Source organism: Bactrocera neohumeralis, chromosome 3 (assembly GCF_024586455.1).
Source record: "Bactrocera neohumeralis isolate Rockhampton chromosome 3, APGP_CSIRO_Bneo_wtdbg2-racon-allhic-juicebox.fasta_v2, whole genome shotgun sequence".
In the NCBI taxonomy this organism is placed as follows: Eukaryota; Metazoa; Arthropoda; class Insecta; order Diptera; family Tephritidae; genus Bactrocera; species Bactrocera neohumeralis.
Genome location: NC_065920.1, coordinates 47,811,293 through 47,833,399, shown reverse-complemented (window position 1 = coordinate 47,833,399; position 22,107 = coordinate 47,811,293).

Genomic DNA, 22,107 nt, shown 5'->3' with positions numbered 1-22,107 from the left:
AAACGATGTTTTGAGCTGCAGGCATTCACGTTGGCAAGTGGGCGATAAATTCATTTATATTACTAAGCAGTATTGCAATGAAACTACAATAAATACAACGCTAGCAATGATTTCACAACCACCGCAATCATTCGCAACGTTTTATACTTTCACAACATGTTCCTAGAGGGTATAATAATTTTACTTAACGGTTGTTTGTAACACCGAAAGCTATTAGGGATAGCTACAGGCTTATATACACATAAATGAGCAGGATAGTTAGACGAGTAATACCGAGTGACTGTCTATCGAGCATCACACAAGCGATATCAAATTAAGATACAAAATTTTAGTGGAATTTGGTACAGAGAATCGTAGAAGTTGGCGGGCCTCTTTGGTTCAAAAATCGTATAAAAGTCGGCAACAAACACGGTTATAAAAAATTTAAGTCGGTTCTTCTTTTCGCTATTTGGCACCAAATTGAGATACCTAGTGCTGCCGGTCTTTTACTACCTGATCCTGCAGCAAACTGGAGGTCTTCCTCTTCTTCTGTATACACCCTGTCAAGAAAGTTGAGCCACCACCCACTTTTGAATAAAATAACATACTTCGAGACCCGCCCAACGGATTTCATCCAAATTTGCTATGAGACATTCCCCTGACATTTTTATATTAAAATACGAAAATGGGTGAAATCGGACTACAGCCACGACTACTTCCTTTGTAACACGCCTTATCACTAAAAATTGGACAGAAACAAAACTGTTACAACCCCTAAGTCAATGTGTGAAATATAACTATATTAGATATGCTGAGAGAATCTTTCTCTGATAGTAGTATGTTGGTGTGCTGCAGTTTACCCCTGGCTTTAATCCGTGCAAATTGCAAGAATATGAAATGTTCAGTTATACCCGAACTTAGCTCTCCCTACACAATACTCAAAAGTCCTTACAAGCACTTGATTTTGATCGGTTAGGTTGCACATCTGCTATATCCTATAGTGGTCTGATGTGACAAGATAACACCATTGCCAAGAACTCGTGCCGAATTTCGCGTGTATTCCAACAGATGGATAAACAAACGGACATGGCTAAATTGACTCAGCTCGTCACGCTGATTATTGATAGATTGTACTTTATAAAGTCTCCGTCGCTTATTTCTGGATGTTACAAACATCGTGACAAACTGTTCTGAATATAAAAATAATATGGGTGGACTAATATACAAGTATATATCTTTATACATATATAAAAAGTACGTGTCATGTTGTTTGTCCGCGATGGACTCCTAAACTACTGAACCGATTTTAGTAAAATTTAGCACACTGTGTCCAGTTCGAACCAACATAGAAGATAGGATAGTAAAAACAATTCATAAATAAAGAATATAATGAAATCTCTATTAAATGAACGCCCTATTAAGCGGGCATCTCCGTTAACTATAGTCATTGCTGATGTTTATTAACTACAATCTATTAAGCGGACAACTCTATTAACTGGCCAGCAAGGCTGGTAACCAGACATTGCTTAAACCTCGTTATTTTTTCCAATGAAATTAATTTGTATGAACATCCTTTGCATTCTTATACGGGCAAAAACGTATTCGCCTTTATACTATGATCGGACCGATAACGAAAACATGAAAAACTGGTTTTCGCACGAAAACTTGTGTTTTCGTCCATGTAAAATCTGTCAAACGAAAACACAGTTTTCGCTGAAAACTACTTGAAAACTTACATTCTACTCATTATAATCGGTGCCTGCTCTAGTTTAATCGATGTTTTTGGAAGACATACATATTTTGCCGGTCCTAAATTGTCACTTGATATTTGTTTACATTCCATATACATATGTACATAAACAGCTGTCGATTGTCATATTAGGGGGACTCTCTTGCTCTGGCAAAACCTTGCACGGTGCAGAAATTGCAGAAATTTCCTCTTGATGCAACGGCACAACAACAAACACACGCAGAAAATTATTTGCAATGGCTATAAATATGTCAGACCAAAACCCACGTTTATTTTCGTGCCGTCATATATCACTAGATTCTGCAATGTGTGCTCTCTTGGCCTTGCATATTTCGGTATAAGATTTTTGCATTTTGTGTCGTCGTGCAATTTTGCAAGAGAAAGAGAATGCCGCTATTGATAGTTGTCAGTGAAAACTCATCGAAAACACATATTGTCGGTCCGAACGACTTAGATTCCATAACATACAAATGTATTTTCAAAATGTTTTCAATGTCGGTCCGAACATAGTATTATTCGTAAATAAAAGTTTCACTGTATTCAATAGTTTATTATATGAATAATAGTATAAAATCTATACCACAGCAACGCGAGTTACATTCCTACACTCTAAACATGTAGTAATAGTATGTATGTAGATAGTAAATGCTTAATATCGTACTAACTTTGAATTGGGTTCCACATTAGCTTTGTTGTGAAATAAGAGAGTGAGAGTATTTCGGTTATGCTAACGCCAACTTAACTAAAACATAAATATATATTTATATACATATATATATATATAAAATATATATACATAAATATATACATATGAATAAACAAGCTAATATGGGATGATTAAACAGTTAATCCTAATATTAGAAGCGAACTAATAAAGAATGTTAGTACAGTTAGCATTAGGATAAGTAATAGGTAAACTAAGTTATAAGAAATGTAAAGCAAGTTAGTCTTAAGATTCGGTTGAATAAAGAAGGACGTCAAAGCTTAAGCTTTTAATTCAGACCATTTTATTTCTGGCGCAGTCGACGGAACTTTGTCTTAAGACAAAGCGAACTTAAAACAAAAAAAATTATTTTGTGTATTTTCCATACTAAAGTTGGAATACCATAAATAAAAGAGTTTTTATAAAAAACATATATGTTTATTTTTTCGGCAATTCGACAATTCGAGTGTTACAAAGTTTTTCGCTAACTTACAAACCGGATTATATACTCGAATTATAGAGTATAAAATTCTTTAAAATTTCGCAAACAGTAACTTTCGATTGTTGTGTGCGTTTAATAAAAATTTGGTTAAACCAAATTGTGGTGAATAAAAACAGTTAAAAAAAAAAAAAAAAAAAAAAAAAAAAAAAAAAAAAAAAAAAACTTTAGAGTATAAAACTCGTTAAAATTTCGCAAACAGTAAAAAAACAAAAAAAAACACTTTCGATTGATGTGGTGGGTAAAAATTAATAAAAATTTGGTTAAACCAAATTGTGGCGATTAAAAAACAATTTAAAAATAAAAAAAATTGGTTAAACTATTTACGTATAGTGCGTTTTAGAAAATAACATTTAAAATTGAAAAGAAAAATTAAATTAACTAATTAAATAATCGAGAAAATAACTCATGAACAGTCGACAAAAGCAATTTGACAAAAACCGGGATATCATGGACTCAGAGGAGCTTGCCCAAATCATTAGAAGACAAGAGGAGGTAATTAGTAACATGCAGCAGCAACAGGTACAGTTGCAGCACCAAATGCAACAACAACAAGAGCAGATACACAGCCAACAGCTACACAACCAGCAGTCGCAGCAGCTCGTTCTTAGTGACGACAAGGTTATAAGTCACTTTCGTCACTTAAAGCCATTCAGCGGGTCAAAGGGTGACAATTTACTCGCTTTTATCAACGCCGTCGAAAGAGGTTTTTACTTATGTAACAACAAGTCCCATTTGGAGGAGTTCGTCACACAAATCGTTGTAAACGAAAAATTAATCGGCGAAGCAGGAAGATGCATCCAACAACTGGCATACAACAGCAACTGGACGGAGGTAAAGCAGCGTTTAAAACAGAGGTACCAACCGGAGGAAACCTACTCGCAAATCTTCAATCGATGCAGAAATATTAAGGTTAGTAATTTAAGAGAACTTTTTGATTTCTTTTTGGACTCCAGTTATAGGCTTAATGAACTATATGAATTTGACGAGGCAAAACCCTCAATATATATGCCCATAAATGTAGATAGGGATCTTAGGGATATTTTAATTGAAAAAAATTGACGGAAGTTATCGTACTCATTTGAACGAAAGTGCTACCCTGCTCGAAATGTATAATAGCTTCTCAAAATATAGGTTATTAGACGAGAAGAGAGCTATTTTACAATCACAGGAAACAATATAATCAAAGGACTTTCGAAACTGGTAAGTTAAATAATATTAAAGGGAGAAATAATCAAATTACTCAAGCCAACAATAGCTATAGTAGCTATAACCACCAGAACTCAGTCCAGAGTAGACGCTATCCGAACCAAACTATTAGAGAACAAAGTAATCAAGTTTCCAACTATAATAATACGAGTAGATATAATAATTATCAAACCAAGTCTAATTCACACATGAGTGTTGATACTCAAAGTGGTAGACCTAGTCGGGCCGAGTCGAGTTATCAGCCGATGGAGGTAGGTAATGTAGAGGAGGATGTAAATTTTACCAAAATGCCTCCACCTGCAAATTGCCCTTAATAACTGTAACAATTGACGGTCATGAAATTATATGCCTCATTGATACAGGTTCAGATACAAGTTTAATTAAACCAAACATTTTAGATAAATATTTTCCTAAACAAAAGCTTTTTACACCTCTTTGGTACAGGACAATAAATGGTATCAATCAAGTAACGCACAGAATAATTACTCCCATACCTGATGAATTTAATGCTTCAGGTACCTTATCGTGGAAGGTAATTGATTTTGATAGCAAAAAGTATGAAGCTATAATAGGTCAAAATTTTCTCATTCCTCTTAAAGCTAAGATTGATGTAGAGAATAGATTTATTAATATATTAGCAAATAAAATACATTTTGAAAGTTTTAGTCCGTATAAAAAGCAGGAGATTTGCGCAATCGAATTTAGTGACATGGAAAACTTAGATTTATCTCATTTGAATTCCGAAGAAAGCCGATTAATAAAAAAATTATTGCAAGAGTATAATGAACTGTTTTTTAAAGAAGGAGACAAACTTTCTTTTACACACGAAATTAAACATACAATTATTACCACAGATGATAAACCTATATATTCGAAAATATATACTGTGAGCGTCAAAAATAAGTAAACGCAGTTTTATAAATATTAAAGTGTTTATAACAACGCAGTCTTTAATGCAACAATAAAAACTTGTATTACAGAATTCAAGGCTTATATTATAAGAGTTTAACTTAGTATAAATAATAAACAAAAACTAAACACAGCCAAAAATAATTCACATTAACTAAAAATACTCTCATTTTTTCGCGTCAAAAAAAAGTAAACAGAGTTCTGTAAAGTTAAAATCTATGTACGTAAACTTAATAAATATTCATTCTAGTATTTTGTTTACTTTCCTTTGGACTTCTGGACATCACTTACTCTTCTGGGCATGTATTCTGAAATTTTTTTTTGTAAATTCTGGGGAGATTGTGCTCCATTCTTCAATCAAAGCCTTATTTAGGTCGTCCTTGCTTGAAATGTCCTTCTGCCTGATTTTTCGGTCAAGTGCTCCTACAGATGCTTGATATTATCGGGTGATTTTTTAAGAGTGGTGGCTTGATTTTTTAAAAAAAAAACTTTCAAAATTTGCAAAATCTCATCGGTTCTTTTTAAACGTTAGATTGGTTCATGACATTTACTTTTTAAGATAATTTCATTTAAATGTTGACCGCGGCTGCGTCTTAGGTGGTCCATTCGGAAAGTCCAATCAAGAAATTTTCAGTGAATGGGCCCTAGAAAAGTTGGCAGAAAATCCGCTTTTTTATCGAAAATTTTGTTCAGCGATGACATTCTGGTTGAATGGCTACTAAATAAGCAAAATTGCCGCATTTGGGGTGAAGAGCAACCAGAAATCAAGAATATGCATCCCGAAACATGCACTGTTTGGTGTGGTTTTACGCTGGTGGAATCATTGACCGTATTTTTTCAAAGATGCTGTTGGACGCAACATTACGGTGAATGGCGATCGCTATCGTTCGATGCTAACAAACTTTTTGTTGCCAAAAATGGAAGAACTGAACTTGGTTGACATGTGGTTTCAACAAGATGGCGCTACATGCCACACAGCTCGCGATTCTATGGCTATTTTGAGGGAAAACTTCGGAGAACAATTCATCTCAAGAAATGGACCCGTAAGTTGGCCACCAAGATCATGCGATTTAACGCCTTTAGACTATTTTTTGTGGGGCTACGTCAAGTCTAAAGTCTACAGAAGCAACTATTCCAGCTTTGGAAGACAACATTTCCGAAGAAATTCGGGCTATTCGGCCGAAATGCTCGAAAAAGTTGCCCAAAATTGGACTTTCCGAATGGACCACCTAAGACGCAGCCGAGGTCAACATTTAAATGAAATTATCTTCAAAAAAGTATGTCATGAAAATAGCTTAACTATGAGTTGCAAATTTTAAAAAGCTGCTTTATCAATAAAAAATCACCCGATATTAATGTCTGGGGTCAGAAAGGGTTATCCGATACCCAGCCATATAACAAATTTGGATTTGTGTTTAGGATCGTTGTCCTGTTGGAAAGATCCAGTTTCCTGATAGGCCTAATTTTTTCAATGCTGTGAGCAAAATTTTTTTTTTAAATATTGAAATAATCCAATGTGAATCGTTCAATAAAAACCAAATGCACAACATAGATGCTGCCATACAGCCCCAGACCAACGATCCTCCACCGTGATACGGTGTGGGTAACACACTTATCAGTAAAGACTTTATTTTTGGATCTCCAAATTTTGGGAGACTTTTTCGATTCAAATATTTCGAATTTGCTTTCGACTGTATAAAAAATGTTTTCCCAGAAATTTTCAGCCTGATTTGTATACTTTTTTTTTGAAAATTCCAAGTTCATTTGTTATTCGTCTTTGATGTATAGGCCATTCGGTGTGGTACTCGTCCATGCAAACCGTTTTTGTGCAAAGTTCTCCTGATTGTACTGGCACTTACTGGTTTACCCGATGTCTCCGCTATATTTTTTGATATTTGAGCAACGTTTGAAGCTGGATTTGTTTTTACTTCCCGTACTATTTATCGCGCTTCAGTGTCAGTAAGGCGCTTTGGTCGGCTCGGCCGTGACAAATTTTCAACAGTCTGATGTGTACCATGTTTATCAATAATTTTTTTTATTGTGCAATAGTGTCTTCCATCTATTTCTCCGATTTCGCGCAAAGATTTATCTTTTTCATGCAAGTCTAATATGAGTTTTCAACCGTTTCAGTGGTCGTTCGCTTACCCATTACAAATATTGATATTTTAGCGACTTAACCTCAAAAAAAAACATAATGATATAAAAAATATGTTTTACTGCACTTAATCTCTTGAATAATAACTGTTTCCAAAGGATATTTGGCGCTTCCCCGAAATAAGTATTAAAAACAAGCAACGGTTGTTGCTACTGTTTACTTTTTTTTGACGCGAAAAAACGAGAGTATTTTTACTTTAAGTGAATTATTTATGGCTGTGTTTAATTTTTGTTTATTATTTATACTAAGTTAAACTCTTATAATATAAGCCTTGAAGCTTCTGTAATCAACTTTTTATTTTTGCATTAAAGACTGCGTTGTTATAACACTTTAATATTGATATAACTGCTGTTTACTTATTTTTGACGCTCACTCTAGAATCCACTATTCAGAAGCAAATAAAGGAAATGTTAGAGCATAACATTATTAGAGCAATTCAGCTTACAATAGTCCTTTGTGGGTAGTTCCCAAAAAAGCAGATAAATCTGGAAAAAAGAAATGGCGCATCGTGATCGATTACCGAAAGTTGAACGAAATTACAGTTAGTTATAAATTCCCGATACCCAACATCGATGGTATCATGGATAAATTGGGAAGAGCCCAATATTTTTCTTCAATTGATCTTGCTAAAGGTTTTCACCAAATAGTGGTGGATGAAAATGACAGAAAAAAAAACTGCATTTTCTACTCCGTTAGGGCACTATGAGTTCTTGAGGATGCCATTTGGCCTCAAAAATGCTCCATCGACATTCCAACGTCTCATTAATTCAGTTCTGAGATTTCATAAATAAAATATGCGTTGTCTATTTAGACGACATTCTCATCTTTAGTACCTCTTTGTCAGAACACATTGAAAATATGAAGAAAATATTTCAAAAACTACAACAAGCGAAATTGAAAGTAAACTAGATAAATGCAATTTTCTAAAAAAAGAAACAGATTTTCTAGGTCTTTATTAACCCTGAAGGGATAAAGCCAAACCCTAATAAGGTGGAAGCCATACGAAAATTAAAGTTACCCACTTCGCAAAAACAAATAAAATCTTTTCTAGGAATCACAGGCTTCTATAGGAAATTCATCAAAGACTATTCGAAAATAGCTTACCCTATGGTTGCATATCTAAAAAAAGATGCAAAAATTAATGTATATAACCCAAGTTATATAACTGCCTTTGAAAAATTAAAAGACATGATTACAAATCCTCCCATTTTAAGATATCCAGTTTTTAACAAAAGATTTAAACTAATAACTGATGCTAGTAACTTTGCTATTGGCGCAGTTCTCACTCAAGATGAGCATCCAATTTCATACGCTTCGAGAACATTAAACAGTCACGGAAAAAACTACTCAACTATAGAAAAAGAGTTGTTAGCGATAGTGTGGGCAGTAAGATATTATAGACCTTATTTATACGGAAGGGAGTTTGATCTTAAAACAGATCATCAACCGCTGAAGTGGTTGCAGAAAAAAAATTGTGGTAAGGATATAAATCCTAGGCTACAGCGTTGGTTAGTACAATTGGGGGAGTATGATGCAAAAATCGATTACATAAGTGGAAAAGAAAATAAAATAGCCGATTTCCTAAGCCGAATTGATAGTAACGAAATAAATATGATTAATACCAAAAATTTGGGAATGACTGTTAAACAAATGTTAAAAATTAAAGAGCAGCAAAATCAAACAATTTCTTTGGAAGTTCAAACCAACCATTCTCAGGAAGAAAGTTCTTATAATCATTTTAAAACTCTCGATACGGTTGTAAATCGCTTCAAACAGCAGCTAATTTTGGTTGAATCAAAGGAATACGAAGTAGTAAATATTTTCAAAAATAAACGCGTTTTTATTGACAAAAGAGATATCAATAACTCTAACATAGTCAATATCGTAAAAAGACTTGAAGAAAACGAATATAATGAGATTCAAAATTCTTTTAATTATCTTTAAAAAAAATCAAAATATTTCTTTTGTAAGCTGTAGCCATTTTTCCAAAGATATTGTAGAAGAATATGAACTAAAAAAACAGATATCGCTTTTCCATAAATTCGAAGTAGGGCATTCAGGAATTATCCCAACTTACGAAGGAATAAAACATAAGGTGTATCACCCACAGCTAAAAACTAAAATACATGAAATAATAAATAATTGCGAAATCTGTAACGGAGGAAAATATGACCGAAACCCGATCAAAGCGAAATTTTATACTACGGAAACACCGAACACGATAAATGAAATTGTACATATAGATACTTACGTTAATAGTAAACACTCATTTATAGTTTTTGTCGATAAGTTTTCGAAACAAGTCATTTGTTTTCATTTAGTTGATAGAAATAGCCAAACAATCGTATGTAAAATTAATGAATTTTTAGCAATTAAAGGGCATGTAAAAAAGTTTATTTTCGATAATGAATTTAATTCGAAAAACGTTCGTGACTTTCTGACCAAAGAAGGCATACAGTTTCATGCCACAAAGCCAAATAGCCATACTGGTAATTCCGGCGTTGAAAGGGTAAATAACACACTTACAGAACGGATACGAACACTAAATTTGGAAGAAAAAGCTCCAATCATAATCCAAATGTGTAAAGCCGTAAAGTTCTATAATAATTCGTATCACACCGCAATAAAAGCTACACCTTTAGATGTACAGAATAACAAAATCGATCATAAAATAATTAAAAACCGATTAGAAAACGCAAAATTGAAGATTATTTCAAAACATAACACCAAAAGGGAAACCTATTTAGAAACTAGAGGCGAAGGTTTTATTAGAAACTATAAAAGTGTAAGACATAAAGAAGAGCCTAAATTTATCAAAAGAAACTTGAAAAACATTCATACATCAAATATTAAACGTCCTTTAAAATTCGAAAACTCTAATATGAACACTCATACTTACAGTGACGATAATGACAACAGAAGCCATAATGACAGTTAACGTTACGTCAGAGAAACTTCAACTTTTAAACAATACATCTCAGCGTAGTAGAAAAGTAAAAGGTAGTAAAACAAAAACAAAAAAAACTCATTTACCACATACTTATTAATAAAAAACTTGAAAGCAATTACTTCAAAGAAATTAATTTTTTTTTCTAATAGAAAATTCCTACAAAAAAAAAATAAAAAAAAAGAGATCGAATAATTGATTTTTATAAACTGAATTTAATTTGAATAAGTTTTGCGATCTATAGCAACGATAACTTAGTAATTTGAATTAAAAACTGTCCAAAAAGCTATATTATTACAGAATTAAACTTAATAAGTGGAGTACAAAAAAAATAAACTAAAAGAACCGAATAGAAGTTGTAAGGCGAATTAACTCATAGTTAGTACACATGTAAATACTAAACACTATATTCTTAAGAAAATGGTTAACTTAAGGAATTAAAATTAAGTAATAATTTGGTTTATTCTAACTTATGTTCATATATAAAATAAACAAAAAACTAAAATAGTAGCAATAGAAGTTAATTATCTACTGATTAAAGTAGTTATAAATGAACATTACCATTTATAGTAATAACTTGATACACTTTGTAAAATAAAAAGTTTTAGATACCAAATATAATATGTAAAATAATAAAAACAATTCAATGAAAGATTCCAAATCAGATGGAATACAAATTGGAACAAAAAAAGTTAAAATCGAAAGAAATATGTTTAGAAAAGTCTATATTTATATTTTCAATATAAAAGAATTAGAATAAATTTTCTTTCACAAAAAACCATAACTATTGTAATTAAAAATAATCTTGAATTTTTCTATACAAAAAAAAAAACAAATTAAACTTGTTAACGAAATTATGTACAAAAGAATTTATATACTGAATGAATTATGTAAACTTACGAATAAGCAATGAGATCCAGGAGAATCTCAAATCAAAGGGTGGAGGAGTTACATTCCTACACTCTAAACATGTAGTAATAGTATGTATGTAGATAGTAAATGCTTAATATCGTAATAACTTAGAATTGGGTTTCACATTAGCTTTGTTGTGAAATAAGAGAGTGAGAGTATTTCGGTTATGCTAACGCCAACTTAACTAAAACATAAATATATATTTATGTACACATATATATATATAATATATATACATAAATATATACATATGAGTAAACAAGCTAATATGGGATGATTAAACAGTTAATCCTAATATTAGAAGCGAACTAATAAAGAATGTTATAAGAAATGTAAAACAGTTAGTCTTAAGATTCGGTTGAATAGGACGTCAAAGCATTACATTTCTCGCGTGGCCGGATCTCTAAATACATAGATCTATAGAAATACACGTACCCACATATTTTTGAAGTTACAAAAACAAACCAAGGCCGTGCACCCAAAAGGCGGCCGAAGAGTTTCTCTCAAATCCTATGAAGTGCTTGTGCGTGCAGACGTATGTGCTTTTGTTGCATGCATCAATTGTTGTCCCATTGCACTTTGTATTTCACAGTTGGCTGTTGTATGAGTGGCGTGTATTGCAGTTACCCGTCTGAAGAACAAAAAAGGGCGGGGGCCGATGGATTGCCGGCCGAGCTATTCAAACACGGCGGCGAAGAACTAATAGGAAGCATGCATCAGCTTCTTTGTAAAATATGGACGGACGAAAGCATGCCCAACGATTGGAATTTAAGTGTGCTTTGCCCAATCCATAAAAAAGGAGACCCCACAATCTGCGCCAACTACCGAGGGATAATCCTCCTAAACATCCCGTATAAGGTTCTATCAAACATATTGTGTGTTAGGCCTGGCAAATCAACAAATCACCAGATATGCACCATGCACCAAATCTTGGAAAAGATCCATGAAAAGAAAACTGACACCCACCTCCTCTTCGTCGATTTCAAACTAACCAAAAGGAGCTGCTTTTATGCCGCGATGTCTGAATTTGGTATCCCCGCAAAACTAATACGGCTGTGTAAACTGACGTTGAACAACAAAAAGCTCCGTCAGGATCGGGAAGGGATCTCTCCGAGCCGTTTGGCAACTCTCTTTTGTGTGACTTCTTCAATCTTCTTCTGGAGAAAATAATTCGAGCTGCAAAACTTAATCGACCAGGTACAATCTTTTATAAAAGTGTACATCTGCTGATATCTGACCCTCTGCTTCCTCCAGAGTGGATAAAGCAGCAAAGCAAATGGGTCTGGTAGTGAACGAGAGCAAGACGAAATATCTCCTGTCATAACAAACAGACTTGGCTCCCACGTCATTGTTGACAGTTATAACTTCGAAGTCGTAGATAATTTCGTCTATCTTGGAACCAGCATTAACACCAACAACAACGTCAGCCTCGAAATCCAACACAGAATAACTTTTGCCCTGTCTTGTTAAATGATGCAGAGGCATAGACGATAACAACATCTGATGAGTCGACGTTACGAGTTTTCGAGAGAAAAGTTCTGCGAAAGATTTATGGTCCTTTGCACGTTGGCCACGGCGAATATCGCATTCGATGGAACGATGAGCTGTATGAGAAAAAATATATGCCGGGGAAGCAGATTAGAAGATAACCTTCACTCTGTTGGAAGGACCAGGTGGAGAAGGACCTGGCTTCACTTGGAATCTCCAATTGGTGCCGGCTTGCGAAAAGAAGAGACGACTGGCGCTGTTGTTAACTCGGGTATAACCGCGTAAGCGGTTTCTACGCTAGTAAAGAAGAACTTCCACAATGGGACAAAGCAAAATTCAGAAGTAACAATGAATTCATATGTCGATGTTACTTTTCTTCAAAATTTCAATGGAAACTTAATTATCAACCTTAATACATTTTCTTGCATGATTGAGATATTTAAATTATATATTCCTGATCGCTCTAGCTTCTTAAGATCGCTAGGTGTATGGTATACCGAAACTTAAACAGTACTTATATCATTATATCGGTTTAGATTAATTCCATTTTTGGCTTATAGGATGAAAGGGAAGATTGTTCTGGGTAAAAATTTGGAAGCTCGGTTCGGGCCCGTTTGCAAGCAGGTCCACTTTATCACATACATATGCACTTATGTATAAACACACATCTAAGAAATATCTACACATGCATTATTGCCATTAAAAAGGCTAATTCATTTCAAGGATCCTTATTTTTTAAAGTAAAAAATACAGAACCTTCAAATTTAATTGGGAATGTTTTTTTTATCATTCGAAAGAACATTATTTGGCACTTATTTTTTGAAGATTATCTCTTTCAAATGCTGATCGTTGTTACGTCGCAGATAGTTCATCCGTTGAGTTCAATTTTCGATGACTCTTTCGAACATGTTTTGCACCTAGGGTTAAATCGAAGAGGGATTGCACGAACAGACTTTAGTCTTTACATATCCTAACAGGAAAAAGTCTAACAGTATGATATCCCATGATCTTGGTAACCAATCGACTGCTCACCGAAGTGTTCTCTCAATAATACCATTGATTGATATGATGAGTGGGCAGTGGCGCCGTCTTCTTAAAAACAAATGTCGTCGAGATTACGGGCGATTTCAGGTATCAAATACTCTCGGTTATCAGTTTTAGGGCGATAATGGTCCACCGACATTGACAGTGTTTTTTCTGAATGAAATGGCAGCTCTTAAATCTCTTCAGGTTTTCTTCATCCCAAATGCAAAAATTTTGCTTGTTTCCAAATTCATTGGACCTGAAATGGGCCTCATGGCTGAACAAAATTTGTCTCGAAAACAAAAACTTTTCAAGACCCCATACAGCGAAGCGATGTAAGAAGGTCCAGCGGCCTCACTTCTTGCAGTAGCTGTATTTTGGTGGCTTTCAATTTAAGATCTCGACGTAAAATACGCCAAGTTGTTCCATACGTCAGTCGGAGTTGCTACGAACGGCGCCGAATCGACTCTTCCCGGTCTTCGTGTACACTTCCAGCTACGGATATATTTTCTTTACCGCATGGTGGACGTAGTCTATTCGGTCAAAATTTTATCCAATAATGAATCCAATCAAATAATGATTGTAATAAAGTAAAGAATGATTTGTAAACGTTGTTCAGGCGTAAGTCTTCCCATGATGAAATGCCAAACAATTTTGCACAAAAATAACATGACAGTCTGGCATGACTCACACATAATCCGTCAAAAAACGCTGTTGAAAAAAATACCTCTACTTGGACCCATTATATTTGACATATATAACATTGAAAACGCGCAAGATATCTAAAATATTTTAATGAACTGTACTTTTTGTTTTTATTCTACAGATTTCTTTAAACCGCTAAAAATCACTCTAAGAATGAATTACTTGTAAATACTACATATAGCTATGTATTTCCATATAAAATTTCAGTTGCGAAAATATTTTCATATTAGCACTCTGCGAATTTTTTTCAATTTAATTAATTCAGATATATATTCGAAAGTGTACGAGTCTTGGTGAACCGATTATATTCACACCCTGCAGAAAATTCGACTACCTTAGAACTAGGAAAGAACCAGCTATTTTAATGACAGTACTAGTTCTAGCTTAATACCTAGGCTTGTCCACTTTAAAACGGAGATGTCGAGCAGTGCATTACTTTGCAACCCTACTTTCACAGGTTCCATAGTAGACAGTTGTGTGGTAGTTCCATTCGATAGGTTCTACGGTATACATTTATAAGATAGTTCTAAACTAGTCAACTAAAAACTAAAATAATCCTGATAAAAAACCAGTTGAAATAAAACGCTACCATAACGATAAATTTTGAATTCATTTTAGAACTTTTTTTTTTGTGTTTCAAGCAAAAAGAACATCGTTTTAAAAGGTTTACATGGCTTAAATTAAATAAAGTTAAATGCAAGTAGTAGGTACTAAAATAAAATGTAAATTATGAAGTTTTCGAAAGCATCAACATTTTGAAATTTCGCTTATTTTTGCTTGCTTATAGCCTTCCATAGGTGATCCTCCGCATCAATTACATTGGGTAATTGTCAAATTGAACCTACATATATAATGTGTTGTAAGAATACATTAATTATATATGATACAAAACTTATATAACTTACCTAGTAGTGCAGCATAAAACTTTGCGTGTAACATTTTCGTGAACTAACCTCATATTAGTAAAAACCTGTTTAAAAATGGAAAAAATATGATAAACGTTTGCGTTATGTTAATATTTATTATACTTTCAAATATTTTGCGATTTTCTGTACAAATTTGATCCTCCAAAGCCTTCAAAGTTTGCTCTTTCTGCAGCGGGAAAATAATCGGCTATTGGGCACCCACTGACTCTTGACGAATTAATTTCTGCTTCAATACTTTTTGCTCAGCCAGAGCTGCCATTATGGCTTTACTCTGTTCGAATTGAGTTTCTGAAAAAAATGTAGATATGTTATGATTATATTGTATTTAATGGAAGGTATTTTTGCCACTTTATACGAAATTTTTTTAATTTCAACTGCCAGAGCTGAACAATTAGAACAGCTTTTAGCTGGATCGGAGTCAATATACGGAATACAACTAATAAGATTAATATTAGATGGATTATTTACATACATTGTGGTAAAATATTTTCGTCCTTTTGCAATTGAATAATTTATACTTGCAATTTTTTATTAATGTATCGACCTCTGGAATTTTCCTTCATTTTTGTGACATTGAAATGTTTTAGAACAGCACAGTTGATTATCGATATTTTCTAGGGACACCGGTTTTAAACCACATGCCGATCGATTGACTCAGTATTTGTTTGGACCGGTTCTCAGACCATTTTCTGAGGTTCGATTGCCCTAAATGTATGTACATATGTACATTATAACTACGAGAAGCTCTTCGCAGAACATATGCCCATTTAATGACGTCAGTTTTTTTGTTTATACTGTAACATTTCTTTTTCGTTTTCGCATTTGTTCACTGGTTTTGTGAAATCAATTTACAATTTCAAATAGAATCGTACAAAATAAGCTTATAATCCTTCTCACATATTCTAATGATATAAAATATAACGGAAAGACGTAATAGAAATACAGGTAGAGATGTACATATGGTTTTAATTGAAATAGTAAGCCTAAAATACAGATATGCAGTATTCTCGCGCTTCAGTAGAGTCAAAGTGAATCAAGAATACCCATAGCCTAATTAAATTATGATTTTCCTAGAGGATATTAAATTTCAATAAGCATGTTTAGTTATGAAGTACCTAATGTTTTTAACACTCCCACAATACTGATAGCATTATAGCATGAAATATGATTAAGTTTCCCTAAAATCAACATGATTTCTTATTATTAAGTCCCTGTAAATAACAACCTTCAAACTATTTAGGTCCGAATATTCATAGCGATTAGCGTGGTGAATTATGTTGGAATACCTGAACATTGAATTGTAATAAAACAAACATTCTTTTCTATTCCTAATGTTGCAAACAAAATTGATATATCCATTGTTCCAACATTACCTTTGAGTTTAAACAAGTATCGTGACAATTTTTGTAAGTAATGTAATACCCACCACTAAATATTGGATAGATCAGCTGCTTGCACTTTAAGAACTTTGAAGAAATCAAGTGGCACATAATTTGTATTTTCATAGAAAGCTTTCAGAATTTTCAAAATTGCTATTACCATTTCAAAATATTATGTCTGTGTATGTGGGTTGTTAACAGACAGGCATCTTCTTTCCAGAAGGTTGTGGCTGACCAGGCCTAACTCAGATTGAGGGAGAAGAAAAGTTTTAGAAGGCCGATACCACTCAAAGTTAGTTTATTCGCTAGCCACACACAAGCCCTGTCTGAATGAGGATATGTCAATCCTACCAGACAAAAGCGATTTCGTATACAAATCATGCTATATAAAGGCTACTTGAAGTTTCATCCTCAAAAATAAGGTCAAATGTGGCGAAACCGCTTCGTTTATCAATTTATGGTCAAAGTAATTTGTAATTCTGCGTTTTATGAGTGCGATCAGATTTTCTTGGTGTTAAGGATAACTTCGTGTGCAAACATCGGGCAGTGACATAGCACTGATTAAAATGGGCAACGGAGAAAATACTTAATATTGTGCACTTCTTTCTTTATTCAAAGCCGATAACATGCCGGGGTGGCTAAATAATGAATACTGTTGTAGCCAATCAGCAGTTTGGTTCCGTCGCTTCTTCCGGTAATAAATTTGAGTGTCAAGATGCACTACTGCTCTGTTGCGCCGAATTGAAAAAATATCGACAAAATAAAGAGAGTTCGTTCAACTCTCGACGTACTGAACTACTTGTCATTGCAAGCAATCATTTTGAAGCATTTAGGATACGAAGCTCAACTAATAATGGATGTCACAAGAATGTACAAAAAAATTAATGTTCTGAACGGCTTAAGGGAATTATGTTTCTTATCCCAAAGCAGGAACTGTCTATCACAGAACCATTGGTCTATTCTTTCTCTATGGAGATAAAACCGGAATGTTTAATTCCTCAAGAGTATCTCAACACTATTAAGTGATTGGTAACTAAGCCAGAGTTCCGTAATGGCGCTGAATCGGGCCCAATAGTCTAAAATTATAAGGTCCGTAAGCTTTGCCTATGCTTCAATTTATTTGTGTATTGTCCGGATGTCGAGGTAACCTCCAAGCCTTTGTTGATGCCAGTTTCGTGGCGCTCGTAACCTCAAGCAAGCAGACCTCTTCCACAAGTTTAATGAAACTTTTTCATTACCATCACACCATACCAATGCTGATGCTGCCAATAGTGACGAAACGACGGTCACCCACGTTCTTCCAGCGTAAAAATGGCCGTAGCCAGTGGTGGCGGCCCAGAGTCACCAAGTCAGCGTAATGAAGAAAGGTTTTGATATGTGTTTGTAATGGTGACAGCGAATCACCCTGAGGTTATACGGCAACTGCCTGCCTCCGGACCTATGCAACGAACTCCTGGTATTAATTTGTCAACTCCGACTTTTGTTGTTCTTTGTCACGGTTAGAATATTTTTTCTCATTCAAGCTGGCACAATTGTAGAATACGTCAACACGGAACAGAACTCGTTTATCTTTGCTTTGCAATTCATTATCAGCACTCGCATCCATCCTCACCCAGCCATCTTCAAGTATCTTCTACTTGCCCTCTCATTGATTCTACTGCACGACAGTAATTGATTTTGTCAGAGAATATCTATTTGACGCTAATGTCGCCTTTGCCAATGCCAATTTGGTTCTAAAGAAAAACTTCTACTTGAACTTTCAAAAGCTGACTACAAATTTTTAAGTTTCAAGAAAAAAATACTCAAATTTGAATTAGGCCTTCTGAAGAGCTTTTCTGGAAAAAAATTGTTGTTCCATTATTGTTTTATATAAAGTTAATTATAAATAGTTACAACATCATCACCGTTCCGGAGAAACCAAAAATTTAAATTATTTTTGTAAATCCTAAAAAAGATCAACAATTCAAATACCAACGATAAATAAAATTATTTTTTTTTAATGGAAAATCTATTTTTATTTCTCATTTTCATTCGCGATATAATATAATATAAATACAGTTTTCAGACTTACAATTGTTAATATAGAATCTTTCTATCATAATCTGAATTCGTTCTCCGCTTTACAACAGAATACCCATTCCGATGATATGCTTTATGCTATCACTGCATCATATGGTGTACTCGCAGAACCAGAAGAGATAGTATAGCAACACTGCGGAACAAGAATTAATTCGTCAGCAATTGAAACTATTTGGTGGCGAAATCATTCATAGAACTAAAAAGACAAGATTAGATCATAGTGCCATACCATGCTTGGACCCAAAGAAAGGATATAATAATACATTTGTAAACAATAAGCAGAGGAAAATAAGAAGCTGCCTAGGATCTCTTTTCAAACACCTTCCTCATATGATCCATGTAGTAAGCAAACCCATATGAACGCGAAAGCTCTGACCTCTGTGAGAACGTAGATATAACGTATCTATATCTATGTCCGGTCAATTAACATTATTTTAAGCTAAATACATTTTCGCTGAAAATAGGATTCTACTTCAGAAAATTTCCACCGCTTCCAAGGTATGATCTGCCAATTACATTCACTATCCTCTATGTCACAAAAGTCTTGCTCTAACACAAATCAAACATCTCTGATTGCATTTGTATCACATTTTTAACCGCTTTCTAAAAATTATAGGCTTTCTAACAAAACTTTCTGCTGCAAAACAAGGTTACCATATTCATTCAATGCAACGGCAATTAAGGAACCATATATCTATCGTACCGTGCAAAATATCGAGCTACACTTCATAAATAATTGTTTTGTTTTTTCGGTGAGTTCGCCAGAGATGCCAGACTTCGGCGGAAACATCAAATGCCAAAGACATTCTCACCAAAATAAAAAAAAAAAAAATGTGCGGTTTGAGTATTTTTCTGTTCTGAGCCGTGCGATGTGACGACGGTTGGGATGGCTGCCACAGAAGAATATACAAACGGGTTACTGCAGGGATACATATTCTGGCCATTCATCAACTGGCTCAAAACACTTGAAAAATGTGTTGAGAATTCCATATAAATGCAATGTAAATTTTTGTGGCGATCTAATGGTTATCCTTATTTTCACATGAAAGTATGTGGGTAGAAATTTGTCTTGGTTAAATATTAATTTTGGAAAGACCAAACTCTCATTGGCTAAGAGTACAGTCCAGTGCCGGAACCACGATGATTTTCGACATTTTAATTCTAATTCATAATAGTTTATGAATTACATATTAAAAAATGTGCAAAGGATCAGTCATTTGGAACACATTCGTTGTAGTTATACAAGGTCTGTCGCAAAAGAAACAGGACTGGTAAAAAAAACAACAAAAAATTTATATTTTTCAAAAGGTATATTTTTTTATTCAAAGTAGTTTCCTTGTGCTTCGATACAGCGTTTAGCCCGGTCAATTAGCATTTAAAATGAGTGTTTAAGGTCATTTTTCGGAATGCTCTTGAGAATATCGGTCGTCGCCTTTTGGATAGCTGAAATGTGCTGAAACCAGTGTCCTTTCATGGGCAAATGAAGTTTTCCAAATAGGTAAAAATCACAGGGTGCCAGATCAGGTGAGTAGGGTGAGTGATTAATGGTAAATATGGAATTTTTTGTCAAAAAATCAGTGACAAGCGTCGACCGATGACGGCGCATTATCGTGCAACAGGCGCCAGGACCCTGCCTCACGGTATTGTGGTCGAGCACGACGAATGCGTGACAAAAGACGCTTCATAACACCAAGGAAAAACACAGCATTATTCGTTTGGCTAGGTGGGACGAACTCTCGGTGTACAATACCCTCGGAATCGTAAAAACAAATCAGCATTCTCTTTATTTTTGACTTCTGATCGTCACAGAGGTCCTCACGACCTTCTTGGAATCGCTTAAACCACTCATGCACATTTCTACGGGAGAGGCACTGATCACAATGAACTTGTTTCATCATTTGAAATGTTTCAGTAAACGTTTTCCCAAGTTTAAAATAAAACTTAATATTTGCTCTTTGCATTTTACAACATATGACCAAAAGCTGCTGTCACTTTTTGATCGGTAACATCGATTGTAGTTATCCAATTGTCTTAAAATTTTTACGAAATATCAACAAGGGATCAAACTTTTTATTTCATATACCCACCAATAGGTGGCGCCACCAGAAACAGTTATATTTAAAAAGTTCTGTTTCTTTTGCGACAGACCAAAAAAAAGGAAATTATAAGGCGATGAGATCATTGTGCCGGTTCGTTTATATGTAGCATGTGTGTTTCGAAACATTTTGCATCGCTCTTTTTAATGGTTGTCTCTTTCTTTAACCAAACACGCTTTATCCATACAAAAAATTGGTCAATATTAAAAAAGATGAAAATCGAAAGTAATAATCATATTGGACATACTCTTAAATTGAAAGGTGAATTTTGTCCATTTCATCTCCCTTAAAGTAATCCTTCCGCTGCATTACACTTATGCCAATGAATTTTTCAGTCATCATAGCACTTGGAAAAATCCTCCTCGTGATGGCCATCAGAGTCTTCGTCGATTCAGCTTTTATACCCTCAATTGAGTCAAAACGAAGTTACACGAAGGTAACTCAGACGAATGCGGTGGTGTCGGCTCGATATTAGTTGAAAATGTGGCGAAACGATCACGAATAACCAATGCAGTATGAGGTGGTGCATTACGACTTCTTTGTTCAATAAATTCAGACATAGTAAAAATCGAAGAATTCACTTTTAGAGCCTCACAAAACGACGCGTATCTCAAATACTAACTAATATTTTAACGTGAAATTTAGCATAGATGTCACTAACAGTACTACCAACTTACAGAAAAAAAAGATGAGAATTCCACATTGGAATCTATTGAAGTTTGGACTATCGACTACCCCACACAAATTTTGCGAGCCTCAAAAAAACTTTGGTTCGAGCGTTGTCAATACCATCGGCCTATGTTTGGGACCTTGTGTTAAAGGAAAAGCTCACAATTCTGCATAAAATAATGTAAAACGCTTATTTAAATAGGTATTATTAAATAAAAATACCTTTATGAAGTAATGCTCCATAGTTTAATTATTATAAAGAACTGCATTTGTAAAATAACTTACGGCAGGACTTAGTACATATATATTTATACCAGAAAATGTTTAAATAAAAATACTTAAAAACAAACAATACGTCAAACCTCACTCTTGATATCAACAGACGATGAGAATAGTATCTATAAAGCTTAAGATGCTGAAGTATCTTTCAGGTTCCATAACTTTAAGTATTTCTTTCTCTTGATTTTAGAGTTTATTACTATTATAAAATTTAATAAAAATATAAATACTATACATACAGACACAATGAAAACAAATTGATGAATCCGACAACAATTGTAAAGACAACAAGCAAGTAATATATTAGGTACAAATGTGTGTGTGTGAAACGCAAATTTTAATAATATTGGACCCAGTTGAAAGCCCACGAAATGGGTCATACCTTTCCTGTTGATCAAAC